General features: G+C 40.5%; 1 long non-coding RNA gene and 1 pseudogene across 1 annotated transcript; both read right to left on the bottom strand.

Moving 5' to 3' along the window:
- Positions 1-683: 683 nt before the first annotated feature.
- Positions 684-1,882, bottom strand: LOC101139775 (splicing factor C9orf78-like; annotated as a pseudogene).
- Positions 1,883-10,323: 8,441 nt separating this feature from the next.
- Positions 10,324-16,906, bottom strand: LOC129533271 (uncharacterized). Its single transcript, XR_008679390.2, has 3 exons — positions 16,739-16,906; positions 14,500-14,564; positions 10,324-10,759 (listed from the first exon to the last, which is right to left on the bottom strand). It is a non-coding gene; the product is annotated as an uncharacterized lncRNA (long non-coding RNA).
- Positions 16,907-17,603: the final 697 nt, after the last annotated feature.

Below are 17,603 nucleotides of genomic sequence, written 5' to 3'. Positions count from 1 at the left end.
TTGAGGGTGGACAGGGCAGGAGGGAGAGAATCAGAAAAAATACCTATAGGGCACTATGCTTAGCACCTGGATGATGAAATAATCTGCGCAACAAAATTCCATGACATGAGTTTACCCATATAACAAACACACATGTACCCCTACAACTGAAATAAAAGTTAAAAGAAAAAAATAGAAGAGGCTACAGAAAATTCATGGAAGGCACAAGGAAAAGATATGAGAGAGGAAAAGAAGAAAGAAAGAGACAAGATACACAGGTGGCATTTTTTAAACTATAAAGTAGGAAAATATGTGTCAAGGGCTAAGAGGCTATAGGAATTCAGAGTAAGAAGAAATCATATAGAAGTAATACAATGAGGTTCGCATTTGATATTTTTCTTGTTTTTGCTTTGTTCTTTTTAATGAAAAGCAACAGGTGATTTTGTGAAAGTCAGAAAACACCAGTATCCTTGTGATCTCATCCTAGATTTTTCTGTCAACTGGATCCACTCTAATTAATAAAGAATGCATTTCTGACCCCATTCCAAATATGTGAAATTAGAAGACATGATTGCATATATAATAATAAAAGCATAATCTAAAGGATATTATCACACTAGGAATACAGAGTTGTTTCTTCTTGACCTGGAGCAAATATTAAGAGAAAGTCAATGTATTTACAAACAAGATTTAATAATGTTCACAAAAATAGAGTTTGCCCCCAAATGAGACATTATGCATTGCTTTGTTTCAAAAAGTTACCAATTTAGTGCTTAAAAAATCCAACAGGTAAGCAGCAGGCCTAATAGAGTCTGTTTCTGGAACTCTCTGCTAGCAACTGAGCATTCTCAGTCCAGGAAGCCATTTTTCATGGGAGGAATGGAGAGAGGGAGAGGAAGGCAATATTTACATCCCATTCTGCACAGCTCAGTACTGCCTGTTCATCTTCTTGACCTTTTTATAACGATAGTCATCAGTGGCCTTCTGCTTATCAGGATGCTTGTGTTTAGGAGGGGACCTCTCAGCCTCTGCCTTCTCTGTGTCACCTAGCTTCTCCGTGTCGCCTACCCTCAAGAGTCTGGTTTTGGGTTCTTCTGTGTTTCTCTCTATGGGAACGTTGAGCTCCTCATGATAAAATCTGTTCTGCTGCACGTAATTCACAGCCATGTTGGTAGGCATGAAGGATAGCTTACTGTCTTTTTTCTTATTCTGCTACTCTGCCAGCAGATGGACCTTGGCATCCTCTGAAGAAATGATATTTTTTATTCTAGCATTGATGCCAAGGTCCAACTTAGGAATGCCACTCAGCATCTGGTTGGAAAACATCTTCTTGGTCTTCTTTGCTAAGGAAATGTGGATGTTTTCTGGAAGTTCATAAAGACAATCCTCTGCATTCCTTGGCTTGACTTTCAGTTCCTCATGTTCCACGATCCCTTTCCTCTTCTTTAGCTCTGTCTCAGTGTACTTCATCATGTCTGCATCCTCATCCCTTCAGTTGGTTTCTGCAGAAAATGATGTCCCCAAGTGAAAGTCTTCCTCTATACTGATTTTATCTTTGCTCTTTTCCTTCAGTTTCTTCATATCCACATCACCTATCTTCATCTGAAAGGGATCTGAGTGGTCTCTTCTTTCCCAACAGCAGGGTGACAGCACCCGTTGAATCTCTTCCTTCTATTATGTACTTCTCTGGTCTATTCCAGTTTTAATTGAACCTCCTCTGCGTCATCTTCATCTTCCTCTGACTCTGAGTTATCCCAGTGCCAACAGAAAGTCTTCCTGGTGACCAGCATGGTGGCACCAGCCCTATGGTCCAGCCACAGTGCCACTGTGCCTTGAGATTTGCATTTTAGTATGAATTTTTAATAAAACAACTTCTAGTAGCTCTAAATGAGGTAGACTTGTGAGACTGATAATAAAGATAAGAAAAACAGTTTAAAAACAGCTGCAATGATCAAAAATAATAAACAGGCAATGTCAACCAGAATGGACAAAATATAGTGGAGCAAGACTAAAGAAGAACACATTCCAAGATATGGGGAGGGAGGGAGGTGATACAGTCTGTATATTTATCCCCACCCAAATCTCATGTTGAATTGTAATCCCCAATGCTGGAGGTGGGGCCTGGTGGGAGGTGTTTGGATCACGGGGGCAGATCTCTCATGGCTTGGTGCTATCTTTGTGATAGTGAGTTCTTTCAAGATCTGGTCATTTAAAAGTGTGTGGCAACCCCTCCCACAACCTTTGCTAGCTTCTTAATTTTGCCATGAGACATGCCTGCTCCTCCTTTGCCTTCCACCATGATTGTAAGCCTCCTGAGGCCTCCCCAGAAGCCAATCAAATGCCAGCATCATGCTTCCTGTACAGCCTACAGAATTGTGAGCCAATTAAATATCTTTTCTTTATAAATTTCCCAGTCTCAGATATTTCTTCATAGCAATGCAAGAACAGCCTAACACAGCAGGTTTTAGGAATAATTTTCAGGTTCCCCCTGGGGCAACTGGCTGGTTGAGGGCGTCATTCGACTATGGCAGGGAATATTTGAGGGAAAGAAGATTTGCAAAAAAAGGAGTAAATTCAGTTGTGAATATGTTGAGTTGAAGTTTAAATAGGGAAGCAGATAAAGACAGCAGCAGGTAGCTGGATACAGAAATATGAAGCTGAAAAACATAAACATGGAATTTCATGCAGAGGAAATAACAGATCAACCCCCCTGTAAGTTTGTAAGGTAAGAATAATAAAAGTGGGCTCAAGATAGATCCATGAGGAGCACCAACATTTTTACATGTCTCTATGAAGCTGTCAGAAAAGGTAGACAATTCATGTGCAATTGCCAATGATAGTTTAAAGCACCAAATTCTGAGTCAGGCTCACTGGCCTCCCTTCGCCGATCCACCACTTAACAATCTGGGCAAGTCCATTCAATTCCCTGAGCCTCAGTTTTTCCGCGTGTAAAATGGGAATACAATAGGACACATTTGCTGTGAAAACTCAATGGAATAATGTGGGTAGAGTGTTGAGTCCAGTGCCTAATACACGCACACATAATTATTTAATAAGTATTAGATACCTTAAGTGATTTGGGGAAAAAGGGCTTAATATGCTTGCATTTTAAGATTTCTTCAATTCTCCAAATGTGATTTGTTCCCCCAGGCCACCAGTGTGGGGAAAGATCTTTAACAGGTTCTTTTGCATTTTGTCTTAGATGGATTGCTGAGCAGCCTCCAGGAATCCTTCACCTTTTCCCCTCTCTTGACAGCTTCCTGCTCCACCTTAGGGATCATTCCATGTTCTCTTCACTAGGCAAAAATATAGTAATCAACCAAACAAATAAATAAAACCGTAAGATAATTTCAAATAGTTCTATAGACTGACTGTTTATGTACCTCCAAACTTCATACGTTTAAACCTAATCCCAAATGTGGGGGGACATAATATAGATGTGATAGTATTTGGAGGTGGGTTTTAGAGGTAGATTAGCATCTACACTCAAGAATGGGATTAGTGCCATTATAAAATAAGCCCCAAAGAACTCCCTTCCCCTTTCGCCATGTGAGGTCACAGTGAGGAGATAGCTGTCTGTGAATCAGAAGGATGTCCTGATGGAAATGGACCATCCCAGGCACTGAACCTGCACTCACCTTGATCTTGGACTTCAAAGCCTTCTAAACTGTAAGCAATAAATTACTGTTTTTTTATAAGCCACCCATTCTATGGCAGTTTGTAATAGCAGCCCAAATGAAGTAAAACAAATAGTGATAAAATAATGAAAAATAAACAAAGAGCAGTCATAGAATAAGTCCAAGGTGGATCTTTCCATCAGTGACACTGAACAGAAACTTAGACCCTAAATATGTGAGTGAACGTGTGGAGAGGTATGGATGGATGCTAGACTTTCTTATTTGAGCAATTATTAAAGCCAGGCATGAGGCTAGATGTCTTCCTAGATTTGCATTTCTCATTTGTGACTTTCTTTTTCCCTCTTGAATTAAGCAAACCCAACAAAAGAAGTGCTCTCCACTCCCTTTCCAGTGAGCTACAAAGAAAACGATGCTTTGAATTAGATGACAGATTTTTCTGTTTCTGCCACTCTAGGCACCTCCACAGTTTAAGGTGTTTGATGAGTGAGAATATAAGGTTCAAAGATTCTACGATGTAGAGCATGAACTAGTAGAATTTCTTTCCACTAAACTAAAATGCACAGTAGCACTGCCTACTTAGAAATAACATAACAACCTCTCAAATCTGCACAGGGATTGACAGTTTGAAAACTGCTTTTGGAAACTTGATTATATTTAAGACCCACAGCCACCATATGAAACAGTATTTTCTCCAATTTGTAGATGAGGAAACTGAGGCTCAGAGGTTACGTGACTTTCCAAATATGCTACTTAGTGTTGAAACTAATATTTGAAGCCATTGCCCATCTGTCTCTGGGTTCACTTTCTACCACTGTTATCCCAGGGCCCCTGAAATAGTCTTGGGTAAATTTATAACATTGGGTCTGTCTGAAATTGCTAGCATTGACTCTCAGTCAGCCATAACATGATGCGTATGTTTACTGTGGTTTCCCTGGCCTAGGGGTAAAAAAAGACATCACTGTTTTTCTGGCTCACTCCATGCTGAAAGACAAGACTTGACTGAAAGTGTGTCCCCTACCCTCTGGAAAGTCTCAAGAAGGTTTCTAATGTGGACTTGCTCAGGCTGCCCCTACTTAATGCCTCTGCTGTCCTTGAAGATCCCTTGGACATTTCATTCTCGCCTCTCATGCCCATGGCTGGTTCCATCTGCCCCTTCCCCTGTTGGCTCAGAGAAGCAAACTGCTGCTAAAGGCCCTGGTATTTGTATTTGTACTATTTCTGTTAAGCATTTTATTCCATGCCCACCTCAGGCCCCATGGTGTCAATGCAAGTTACCCTGGAGTGGAATGCTTCTTACATCACTTCATTTAGGCCTCCCATAAGCGTCCTGACATGGTCTTAACTCTGAACATCTCTGCATTACATACGAAGAAGCAGATGTAATCACCCAACAGGTTCTTCTTGACCACTGCACAGACCAAATCAATTCACTGTGACCATTGTATTGCAGTAAAGAGTTTAACTAATGTGAGTCCAGCCACATGAAACAACTAGAGTTGTAACTCAAATCAGTCTCCCTGAAGGCTCAGAGGTTAGGGTTTTTCAAGGATAGTTTGGTGGGCAGGGGTGTGGGGGATGGGTGCTGCTGATTTGTTGCGGGTGCAATCATAGAGGTGTGGAAAACAGTCCTCCTGTACTGAGTCTGCTTCTGGGTTGGGGAGCCACAAGATAAGTTGAATCATGAGTCACAAATCTAGGTGGAATCATCAGTTGATATGCAGAAGTCTGAAAAATAGCTCAAAGATCAATCTTAGGTTCCCCAGTAGTGATGCTATTTATAGTAACGATTGGAGAAGTCACAAATCTTGTGACCTCTGGCCACATGACTGACTCCTGGTCAGTAAGGGATTATGGAAACTATCACTACATTTTAGCAGGATTCAGGCTCCTCCCATAATCCCAATCTAGTAGCCTTTTATTAGTCTTACAGAGGTGGTTTTAGCACCCCAGAGAAAGAGGGGATCAGTTTTAGGGAGGGACTGCTATTATCCTTGCTTCAAAGTTAAATTGTAAACTAAATTTCTCCTGTAGTTAGCTTGGCCTATGTCCAGCAATGAGTGAAGACAGCCAGGCTGTGAGGCTAGAGGCAAAATGGAGTCAGCCATGCTAGGTTTCCCCCACTGTCATGATCTTTGCAAAGACAGTTTCACAGAGACTCAATGAAGTTAAGCCATTTGTTCAAATCCAAATAGGTAGTAAATGGGGGATTTAAACCCAGGCCTGTCTGATCAGCGAGTCCATGTGCTTAACCTCAGTACTCCATAGGATATGGTGATTTATAAAAAGGAGTACGTATTTGGTCTTCATCCAGTTCCTGGTACAGAGCTCCAAAAACCTTTGGAATTTCCTAAGTGAGCTAAGCAGTAAAGGTGAGAGTAGAGTCTACTGTTATTCATTACAAACTCTTTTCACACACACCTGAGCTTACGTGAATGAGGTGATTATTGGAAAGCCCAGAGACAACTACAGGATGGGGTCTGGTTGCCAGGGGAACCAACCACATAATTACAGGGTTGGAACTTCCAGCCCCACCCTCTGACCTCTGGAGAGGGAAGATGGGTTGAAGGTTGAGTTGATCACTATTAGCCAATGATTTAATAAATCATGCCTGTGTAATGCATCCTCCAAAAAACCCACAAGAAAGAGACAAAAGAAAGAGGTTCACAGAATTTCCTTTTAGTGACCATGTGGAGGTGCAGGAGGGTGGCCTTGCCCTGAGAGGGCACAGAAACTCCACACACCTTCCCTATCCCTTGCCCTACACGTCCCCTCATTCGGCTGTTCCTGAGTTGTATTTTCTGGTAATAAACTGGTAATCCAATATGTTGTGTTTTAATGAGTTCTGTGAGCTGTTCTAGCAAATGATTGAACACAAGGAGGGCATCATTGGAACCTCTGTTTGGGAGCTCTAGGGGTTAAGAGAAACCTTCCCCTTTGCTCTTTAAAGATTCACTAAAAGTCAACTGATTGTAAATTAAAAATAGAATCCTAAGCCCCCCACCAACTGAACAGACATGCTTTTGGCCAAGGGGACTCCAAAGAAACGTTAAAAAATTGAGTTCCTGGCCATAAATGGAAAGGAGGTTGGACATGTGTCATTGTACCTCTTCCTTTTTGGAGTTTAGACATAACAACTGACCAGGATTGATGTTAAAATAGAGATCATAAGGCTGACAAAAAGACTATTTGTGGCAATAAGATACCAAATTATAAACAAGACTTAAGGCCACACAAGGTAAGGGTTAAGTCACATCCACAGGCCATCACCCTTGCTACATAAATCCTTATCTTAAGACATTCCTTTCTGCTGACTCCAAGTTTTAGACAGAGCCTTACTCCTTTAACCAATTGCAAATCAAAGAATGTCTGAACCTATAAGGTATAAGCCCCCACTTCAAGACATCCCGTCTTCTTGGTTGAACCAATATATATCCTCCACATATTGATTTATATATTTTCCTATAACTCTCACCTTCCTAAAAAGTATAAAACTAAACTGTAATCTAACAGCCTTGGACACACTTTCTCAGTATTCCCTGAGCCTGAGGACCCTGCTTCCCAGGCCTGTGGTCATTCTTATTGTCTCAGAAATAACTTTTAAAAAATATTTTTACAGAGTTTGTGTTTTCCATTAACATGACAAAGGCAGATTAATAGGAGAAATGGCATACACATTTATTAACATGCAGGAGGAAGAATCACAGAATGATTACCCCAACCCCACAATTGGTTACGGAGGCTTATCTACTATCTTGAGGATACAGAAAGAATGGAGGCTTGGAGCATGGCCAAAAACAGGTTATGGTGGTAAATTGAGTAATAATAACAATATAGGTTATGGGAGGGAGAAAAGAGAGGCCTGGCTAGCAAAGGTGGTTTTGTTATGTAGGTGAAACCTCACAGGTAGCAGCCCTCAAAGAGAATAGTTGGTAAACATGTTTTTGAGACCTTTAAAGGCGTCAGGCTCTTGGTTAATATTTTCTGGACCTGGAAAAGGGAGGACCTCAAAGAAAGCCTGGCAGCATCAATGCAGATACATTTTCCCAGGCGCTAATCTCCCCCACGAAAGAGCAGCTTTTTCAGAGATCCTTCTGGTTGCATACTCTCTGAACAGCCATCTCAAAATATGTCAAAGCAGTATATTTTGGAGTGCAATATTTTAGTTTCATTCATAGCCAAGTTAAACAGGAGCTGTGGATAACCTGGGGCTCCACCACTTGAGATTGCCATCTGAAATGGGGTGCAGTCTTGTGAAGCTTACCCCTTTTGGTGGAATCTGATGCTATCTAGAGACAGAATCAGAACAGAGTTAAATTAGGACACAGTCAGTGCCCATTGAGGAGAAGAGAATTCCTTAATGTGGGTGAGAAAAAACCTACACATTTTGGTGACCAGAAGTAAAGTGTAATGAGTAAAGAAAAGAAACAGTATTTGTTTTCTTTTTCACTCCCCTATTCCCCTAAGGGAAAGCACTCGGTTTCAGGGAAGGGACACAAGCACACAAGTTTTGTCGAGCCACAGCAACTCTGCTGCCTAATATGGTGCTGCACTCAGAATTGTCCCTTGATCGTCCTCACAGACTCATGTCAAAATGCCTGAGATCAAGAGGTTGCAGGTAAACAGCTGAAGAAAAGAAGCAAACAGTGCTCAGTCATCAAAACATGAGGGTGCTGTCTTACACACACACACACAATCACACACAAACACACACAATCACACACACACAGCGTCTATGGGATATTTGGAGTGTAAGACAATGGCATTTTAGTAACCTGCCTCACCCTGCTCAACTGATCTGAGAGTGTGTCTAGAGGATCAGTGTACCTTCAGCCCGTAGCACAGCCTGTGATACAGAGTAGGCACTCAAAATACTATTTTCAGTGAATGAATAGAAGACTGGAGTGTCTAGATATTGCTGTCTTATTATTGAAGCTTTTGAACTAATTTTTAATCACTCATTTTCTAAAAAGGTGCAGTGAGTTTTAAAGATGAGAGCCAAGTTGAATATATGCCTGAGTCCAAACGGGACCTTTCACAGGCTATTTGGTTTTCTGAATTTCAATTTACCAAACTGCAGTAAAGAGCTGGTCCCAGAACAGTGCTCACCCAGAACAGCGAGCACAGAATACATACTCATTCTTTCTCCTTCTTTATTGGTAACTTTGATCCTCAGTGACCTCTTTTTATCTGACCCTTCAAGGTGCAAACAACAGGAAATAATCTTAGGAGTCAGGACACCTGATCTTAGCACTAAATCTCTGGGCAGTCAGTTAAATCATTCAGGACAGCCACCTCTCACATGCCTAATCAATAAAATAAGACAGGAATAGGCATCTTAGCAGGTATTTGTAAAAAGGAAATTAGACTTTACCTTCAGCAGAGAACATAACAAATCCCACTTTTTCAGTCTTGCTGTAGGGGTATCCTGTGCATTGTGGAATGTTTAGAACCATCCCGGGCCCCTCCTTTCTTTGTGTTAAACAAAAGATATTTTACATCCTATATCCCTACCCTTCACTTGCAAGCAAATGTATACCCTACTTTGAATAAGAATTAAAAACAAAACACACTCCTGGGTACAAATTTGAGTCCTCACCACATTTTCATCCCTTGCCATCTGAAGAGAGGCAGGAATCCTTCTCCCTCCTACTCTCATACCAGCCAAGGCCACAGGCTCTTTTCATAGCCTCTGGAGGCTACTCCATAGTAAGGACCATAGTGCCTCCCTAACCCTTCCTTACTGCTATTTAAAACCTTGTCACAGCCAGCATGGTGGTTCATGCCTGTAATTCCAGCACTTTGGGAGGCAGAGGTGGGTGGATCCTTTGAGCTCAGAGTTTGAGACCAGCCTGATCAAAATGGTGAAACCCCATCTCTACTAAAAACACAGAAATTAGCTGAGCATGGTGGCATGCGCCTGTATTCCCAGCTACTCGGGAGGCTGAGGCACAAGAATCACTTGAACCCAGGAGGCAGAGGTTGCAGTGAGCCGAGATCATGTCACTGCTCTCCAGCCTGGGCGACAGAGTGAGACCTTGTCTCAAAAATAAATAAATAAATAAATAAAACCTGGTCGCTCATCCCCTGGGAAAGCAGAGCACATCCATTCTTACTCTGCAAACCTATAGATTTCTGGTCTCCAAATTCTACGTAATCTTTTGAGAACATCAAGCTTTTTTGTCAAAATTGCGGGGACTTGATCCAACAGTTCAATTTCTGGGTGTATATCCAAGATAATTGGAAGCAGGATCTGAAGAGATATTTGTATACCTATGTTCCCACATTTCTAACAGTGTTACTCACAATGGCCAAAAGGTGGAAGCAACCCACATGTCCACTGATGGATGAATGGATTAACCAAATGTGGCCTATTCATGCAATGTGGTTTTATTCAACCTCAAATAAGAAGAAAATTCTGACACGCGCTAAAAAATGTATGAAACTTGAGGACATTATGCTAAGTGAAATAAGCCAGTCACCAAAAAACAAATACTGTGTGATTACACTTATAAGAGGTACATAGAGTGGTCAAATTCATAGAGACCTGATGGTTACCAGGGCTAAGGAAAATGAGGAATGAGGAGTTAGTGTTTAATAAATACGGAGTTTCACTTTTGCAAGATGAGTAAGTTCTGGAGATTGGTTGCACAACAATGGAAATATACTTAATCCTAGTCAACTGTACACTAAAAAAGGGTCAAGATGGTACATTTTCTATTATATGTATTTTACCACAGGCAAGAATAAAGTTAAAATAAGAAACAAAAATGGAGGATCCTATATCCTCTCTCCATCTCTGCAGCATAGATTCCACAACCTACTCAGTAGTTTTGTGTCTGCATTTTGCTTGCACTCACTCTTGTTTCTTAAAGTTATAGGAGAACCTTTCTTCCTCTCTGCATGATCCTTCCTTGGCCATTGCAATAGGAATGTTCATCCTCTCCTTGTCCTTTCCACTTCTCACGAGGAGGTGAGGCTTGTCTTACTAGGACAGGACAACACATCTCTTCCTTTCTTCTTTCCCTCTCCCTTTCTGGAGCCCAAACTCTGTGTCTTCTCTAATTCCCACCTTTGTCTTCATCAGGGTCACATGTGAGCTGTCTTCTGCATCCTGCCCCCATGGGATATGCTTTTTCCAGGTCCTGCATTGGGTAACGTGGTCCATTTCAGCCATGGTGCCAAGCTCAACTGTCCAACTGCAGCTTTGCTGGCAATAAAACTGGCTTCCTTAGAATTATTATCTGGTTCCTGGGGCTATTTTTTACTTGGTTCAGAACCCATAGGGAATCAGTCATGATTAGTTATTGCCCTCTCTACCCAAAGGTCCAGAAACAAAGCACTCTTTTTGGTTTTGTATCAACCTTGAAAAACATGAGAAGCAATGGCCTAAATTAATACCCAAATAATATAGTGTGTTCCACCCATTATTCAACAATTATACTGGTAGTTGGTCACTCTCTTAATATGTTTTTTATTTTTTTTATCATTTTTTTAAGACAGAATCTCACTCTGTCACTCAGGCTAGAATGCAGTGGTGTGATCTTGGCTCACTGCATCCTCCATCTCCCAGGTTCAAGCAATTCTCCTGCCTCAGCCTCCTGAACAGCTGTGATTACAGGCACCTGCCACCATGCCTGGCTAATTTTTGTATTTTTACTAGAGACAGAGTTTCACCTTGTTGGCCAGGCAGGTCTCGAACTCCTGGCCTCAAATGATCCACCTGCCTTGGCCTCCCAAAGTGCTGGGATTACAGGCATAAGTCACCATGCCTGGTTTATCTTAGCATGACTTGAAGTTGTCACTTCACTGAGAAGATCTTAGGTTCCCCTTTACAGCTCCAAGCTCTGTGTCAGGTGCAGAGTAAAGCTCATGTCTGTTCATTGATTGATTGATGGTTATTAGAACACAAAAGAGAAAATAATTCTCTAAGGACTACCCTTTTTGGTCACTTTTATATGGGCTTGGGCAGATGTCACCCTTAGTAGTTGGCAGCATGATAGAGCAAAAAGAATTGGAAACTGGGAATAAGAAATGTCTCATCTAACTGATTTAGATGAATCATTCATTTAAATTTGGTGAATTTAGGCATCAAGATGTGTGGCAAATTGCTCACCCTTCTGAGTCTACATTTCCTTGTCTATAAAATTAGGGTCTTTGCATTGATGTCTAAACTCCCTTCTATTTTAAACATACTCTTAATTGTATGACTCAATTGTACTTTCAGCTCTGTATTTAAGAGATTAAAGCAGAAAAAACCCTCCCTTCCCCTCCCACTGCCTCTGGCCTGCAGAAGTGTCCAGCAAGCATTTTCCTTTTGGCAGGCATATGGAGGATCCAGCAGGCTGTTGAACCATGATATCAAATGCCAGTCAGATGATCCCCCACTGGGTTTTTAAATCAACATGGAATGGTTCTGACCCAGTGTGAGAGCAGCTGAAATTGACAATCCAAGGGTGTCTGTGGGAGGTAGCCCAAGGAGCACTCTTGATAATCAAAAGGAACAAACGTGTTCCTTTCATCAAACTATCAAAAACACATCTAAGCCAGGGGTTGTTTTTGGAGGAACACCATCCCTCCCTCCTTATTCATGCCCGCATTCCACAGTTCTTCCCTCCCTGGCTCAGCAGCTTGCCACAGGGGGAGTAAGCCACCGTGGGTTATGAGCTGTCAGGCTCCGCATTTAAATATTACTCACCCAGCTCAGTTCAAGGTACAGGTCAGCCAATAGTATTAAGTTAACTACATTGGGAAATACATTATCTTTTGGGTCACAGGGGTACAATTCAGTGAACAGCAACAGGATTTCCTGGTTGATAAATGGTTCCACAAGAGGTTATAGCTTGCCTGCCCTCGAAATAATAGCAATAATCCCCTACATTCATATTCCACTCTAGAGTCTATAGAGGATTTTCACATCCATTATCTCTTAGGACTTTCTCGAGGGAGTCAGCCCAGCTCAGGAGAGAGGGCAGAGCACAGACATCAGCTCTCGTGCCTGCTTCCCGGTACACCATGCTATGACTGGGAAGTTCTGTTGCCTCTTGGCGCCTCAGTTCACGAACTATAATCAGGAAATGCCAATAACATCTGCCTTGTAGAGGAACCAAGGAGATCAAATGAGGTGATGTTTGTGCATATTAAAAAAATGATGTCATGGAAAAGAATCTATTAGAAATGCTCTATAGAAGCAAAATTAAAAATCATAAAAATAAGCTTTAATTTATCTGCTAAAACCTTATAAAACTACAAAACCAGTAGAGCTAAAAATCACTTAAAGATATTTCTCTTTATTTTTTATTTTGTTTGGCATTCATTTATTGGGTACCTCTGCACAATACCTGTTAAAGCTAATCTCTGCTATCTAGGAACTTGGGACATTAAGATACATATAGATGTAACTACAGCTATGACTTAAGATAGAGACTAGAAATCAGGAAGCAAGGTCAGTCTAGTAAGAGTTACAATGACTGCAACTTATATGATGCCATTAAAGGAATCCTGAGGAATGAAATTATGCTGGACTGTGGCACTGATACAAAAGAGCTATCAATTATCAATGTCCCATAAATACCTATCAATTATCATGTCCCATTATATGGCAGCTACTAGAAGTACCTCTCTAATCCTGGCCATCACCCTAAAAGATATTATTATTATTATCACCATCATCCCCATATTACAGAAGAGATAATTGAGACTAAGGAAAGTTAACTATCATGTCAGCATATAAAACATCTGAGCCTGGGCTCACAACGTTGTCTGTCTGAAGCCAGCGCCTTTGTCTCCTGCCCTGCACTATATAATTTGCTTTCTTAGAAATCAGAGAAGAGGAAACCCCTGATATAAGTTTTTTTAATTTTTTTGTTGGGCCCTGAAAGACTCAGAGAAACAGATTATGAAGTAAGCCATTTCAGGAGGAGGTCACAGCATGAATAAAATGAATAAATTATGAAAAAATATCTTTGGAGATATTGAGGTGTCCAGTGTGCCTAAAGAGGTGTTTGGTAATGGGCTATTCATTACTAGAAATTCTAACCATCTTTTGAGTTCAGATCTCCTAAAGACCAAGTGAACAGATGACTTCCAATGATTCCTTCCTCAAAATATGCCCAGGCCCTTGCCTCTGTAACCCTCCCTGTAATCATTACAATCACTCTGTTGCTTCCGCTTGTCCCCATCTGCTCCAGACCAATCCCCAATGCAAGTTCCATATTTACAATAAGTACTTGATTGTTTACTAAATGGTGAATGACACTGTCCTACGCTACACTAGCCTGCTGGTTTGGTTTGATTTCCATCTCCACTTCTAGGGTAGAAATAGGAAGCTCAAATGCTAATATTGGCAGACCCCCCCACCACCATGACATCCCGCTGAAAATATCAAATAGAGTATTGTGCTTCCAAGCTAACATATACTGGGGACAAGCTGATTTTTCCTTTTTTTTTTTTTTGACATTGACATTTCTTTCTTTTTTTATGTTGACACTGATTCCCAAAAGATAACTTAGTATGTAACATCCATGCTTGATAGGGTGCAATTATGGAACATTCAACAGAGAAGGACAAATGAGGTAATGCATGACAAGGACAAGTGGGACAGAGGCTCCAACAAATAGTAGATACAGTTGGTCCTTGAACAACATGGAGGTTAGGGGCACTGATTGCAAAACCCTGCACAGTCCAGAATCCACATGCAAATTTTGTCTCCCCAAAGACTTAAATACTAATAGCTTTCTATTAACCAGAAGCCTTGTCAATAACATAAACAGTCCATTAACACATATTTTGTATGTTATATGTATTAATATACTGTATCCTTATAATAAAGTAAACTAGAGAAAGGAAAATATTATTAAGAAAATCATAAAGAAAAAATGTTTACTATTTACTAAGTGGAAGTGGATCATCATAAAGGTCTTCATCCTCATCGTCTCCATGTTGAGTAGGCTGAAAAGGAGGAAGAGGAGGGGTTGGTCTTTGCTGTCTCGGGGTGGCAGAGGCAGAAGAAAATCTGCCTATACCTGGACCCACACAGCTCAAATCTGTGTTGCTCAAGGGTCAATTGTATAGGCAATACCTATACCTCCTTTTCTACTCCAAAAAAAAAAAAAAAGCCCTATCAATAAGAGGAGTCAATGGCATCCATTTTTATCAGTTTAGAGTATCCTGGCTATAAAACAGGTGAAATAGACTCTGCCTAACTTAACAGAAACATTCCTGGAGTTCAGCAAATTAAAGAAAGATTTGGATAACCAGGCTTTGGACAATACACGAACCAGAGATACTCTGAGCATTGGTTCATTCATTTGCTTGTCCATTCCACAAGTATTTTTGAGTGCCTGCATTACCTGGAATTGCTCTAGGTACTAAAAATGTACCACATCCAGTGGTGATGGATGTGGCTGCAAAAACTAATGAGCACATTTTCAGGTCATAACTGCTGTATGCTCAAATTCCAGTGCCTGCCATCACTGTAAGGCTCTGCTCAAGTTTCCGTTCTCATGAAAAAGTCTGAACAAACTAACCTGGATCAGTGCCTACTTCCTTGGCTAGTGTTGGAAGGGCCAGGCGGAGTTCTTGCAGAGAAACTGGATGAACACTCCCACCATGAACACATCCAGAAACAATGAGGAAAAGGTACTTAACCAGAGGAAAATTGTGATGCTTTTACCAAAAAAAAAGGGGGGGGCGGGGAAGGGATGCTGAGAAAATAAAAACAATTCTTGTCTACTCTTCTGAGAAGATAGCATAAGATCAGACATGTGAAGATGTTGGCATAGTCCCGAGCGCAAAGTAAGCACTTGATGAATAAACCACAAAAATGATTAAAAATTCATCTACTCTGTGATGAGACATCAGAGCATGTGAAGTAATTAATTAGGCTATTGACTATGGCTTTACCTACAAATATGTAGTCAACATGTCAGCACTAAGATGTCAGCTTTAAATTATTTATGAAATTTGGAAAAGCATGAATAAAAGTATCTGAAGTGAGGAAAGTGTTGGTCCTGCTTTCCTGGTGCTGGTCAGACTTCAATTTGATTGAACATATAATTAAGCACATATTATATATCAAATCCTTGGAGCAGTGTACACAGATTTTAAGAGGACTCAGCAAACAGGGAACTATGACCACAGCCTGGGTGACAGAGAGAGAGACTCTATCTCAGAAAAAAAAAGAGAGAGAGAGAAAATGGACAGTGGTAATTGTTGCACAACACTGTGAATATCCTTAATGCTACTGAATTGTACATTTAAAAATGATTAAAATGGTAAATATTACATATATTTTACAATTAAAAAAATCAAAGAAAAAAAGTAAAAACAATCTGAAAACTATGACATGTGTGAAATGGTTGAAAAGATAAGAGCATTTGGCCTGAGGTCATGGTACTTAATATGCATGCCTAATTATATGCAATTCTAGTTGAGGAAGAGCCTTCCTCCTGGAAAGGAGAGAAAGTTTCAGGCCAATATCTTGTGACTTGTGAAAGCAAAGATTTGAAGCAAGGGCAGGAAAGTAACTTAGGTATGGCAAGGACAAAGGTGTATGCATGCACACTCTGGTGCCTGGTGTACATGTGTGAGAAAAACAAAATCTCTAGAATGCTTGCCATTGCTGCTTGCAATATCCACCACACCTTTGATTTATCCCAAAAGTACTGTAAACGAAGCTCAAATGAGTTCTAGTTTTAAATGGCTATTCAAAGAAGGAGACTTTTGAGAAGTGGGAAAAAAATCTGAAATAAATATCATAAAATGCAGGTTCAAACCCTCCTTCTGTCACTTGGCCAATTGTGTAACCGTGACAGCCAATGAATGTTATCCCTAGCATTCCACATCTTCCACTATTTCTGAGCTTCCAAATATGTTTCTATTTTTTATTGCTGTGAAACAAACCACCCCAATCTCCTGGGCATAGAATAATAATCATTTCTTATCATCTCTTTGTTAGAGGGTTTACTGGGCTCAGCTATGTGGTTCTCACTCAGGGTGTCTCAGGCAGTTGAAGCCCAGCAGTGTCTGTGCCTGGAGTCATTAGGAAGGCTGGTTCACAGGTCTTTTGGTTCATGCAGGCTATTGGCTAAGACTACGCTAGCAACTGTAGCCAGAACACATACTAGATCCTTTCCACGCGTCTTGGGCTTCCTCACAGCATGGCAGTTGGTTTCTAAGAGTGAGCATTGCAAGAGAGTCAGGCAGAGACTACATAGCCTTTTATGACCTAATGTTGAAAATCTTAATGGGTCACTGCCACAACATTCTATGTATTATGGAGTCACTAAGGTCAGCCCATATTCAAGGGGAGGAGAATTGGACTCCATCACTTGATGAGAGAAATGCCAATGAATTTGCAGACCTATTTTAAAACCACTACAGTCCATCCTCTAGCTGCACACATTTACATTCCTTCCACATAAAAATTACCTTCCTATGCTTCGAAGACATCTCCCACCACCAAGCAGTTTCATTTATTATTACTACAGTCTCAAGCTTTAAGTTCAAGATCTAATCACCAAATTTTTATAAAATGGAAATGACGCTTTCCCCAACTACATCACATGACTACATCAAGGCTCATGTTAAGTATAGGTGAGTAGATATATATATATATATATATACACATATATACGTATACACAAAAATAATTTATACACAAACATAAAATCATGAAGGCTTTTTAAAAATAGGAACTGTTAATTATACATAAAGCATCTCCATTCATGCAATTTTTATGTCTTCTTCCAGGTAATTAATTTTATGGAAATATACAATTCTCCTCCTGCCTGCACCTCTCCCACATACACACTACCTTCCTAGTACTCTGGGGAATATTAGGCAAACATTCTCACCACAAAATTATATTAAGAAGTTAAATAAACATTAAATATTGTATGATACATGCATCACACAGGGAACGTTGTTTATGGATGCTGAGATTTTCTAGGCAACCTCAGAATGCTAATATGTTTAACATCAACTATT

The sequence above is a fragment of the Gorilla gorilla genome, chromosome 3 (genome assembly GCF_029281585.2).
Source record: "Gorilla gorilla gorilla isolate KB3781 chromosome 3, NHGRI_mGorGor1-v2.1_pri, whole genome shotgun sequence".
In the NCBI taxonomy this organism is placed as follows: Eukaryota; Metazoa; Chordata; class Mammalia; order Primates; family Hominidae; genus Gorilla; species Gorilla gorilla.
The sequence above is the reverse complement of the archived record's forward strand: the minus strand, read 5'-3'. Positions and strand labels throughout refer to the sequence as shown.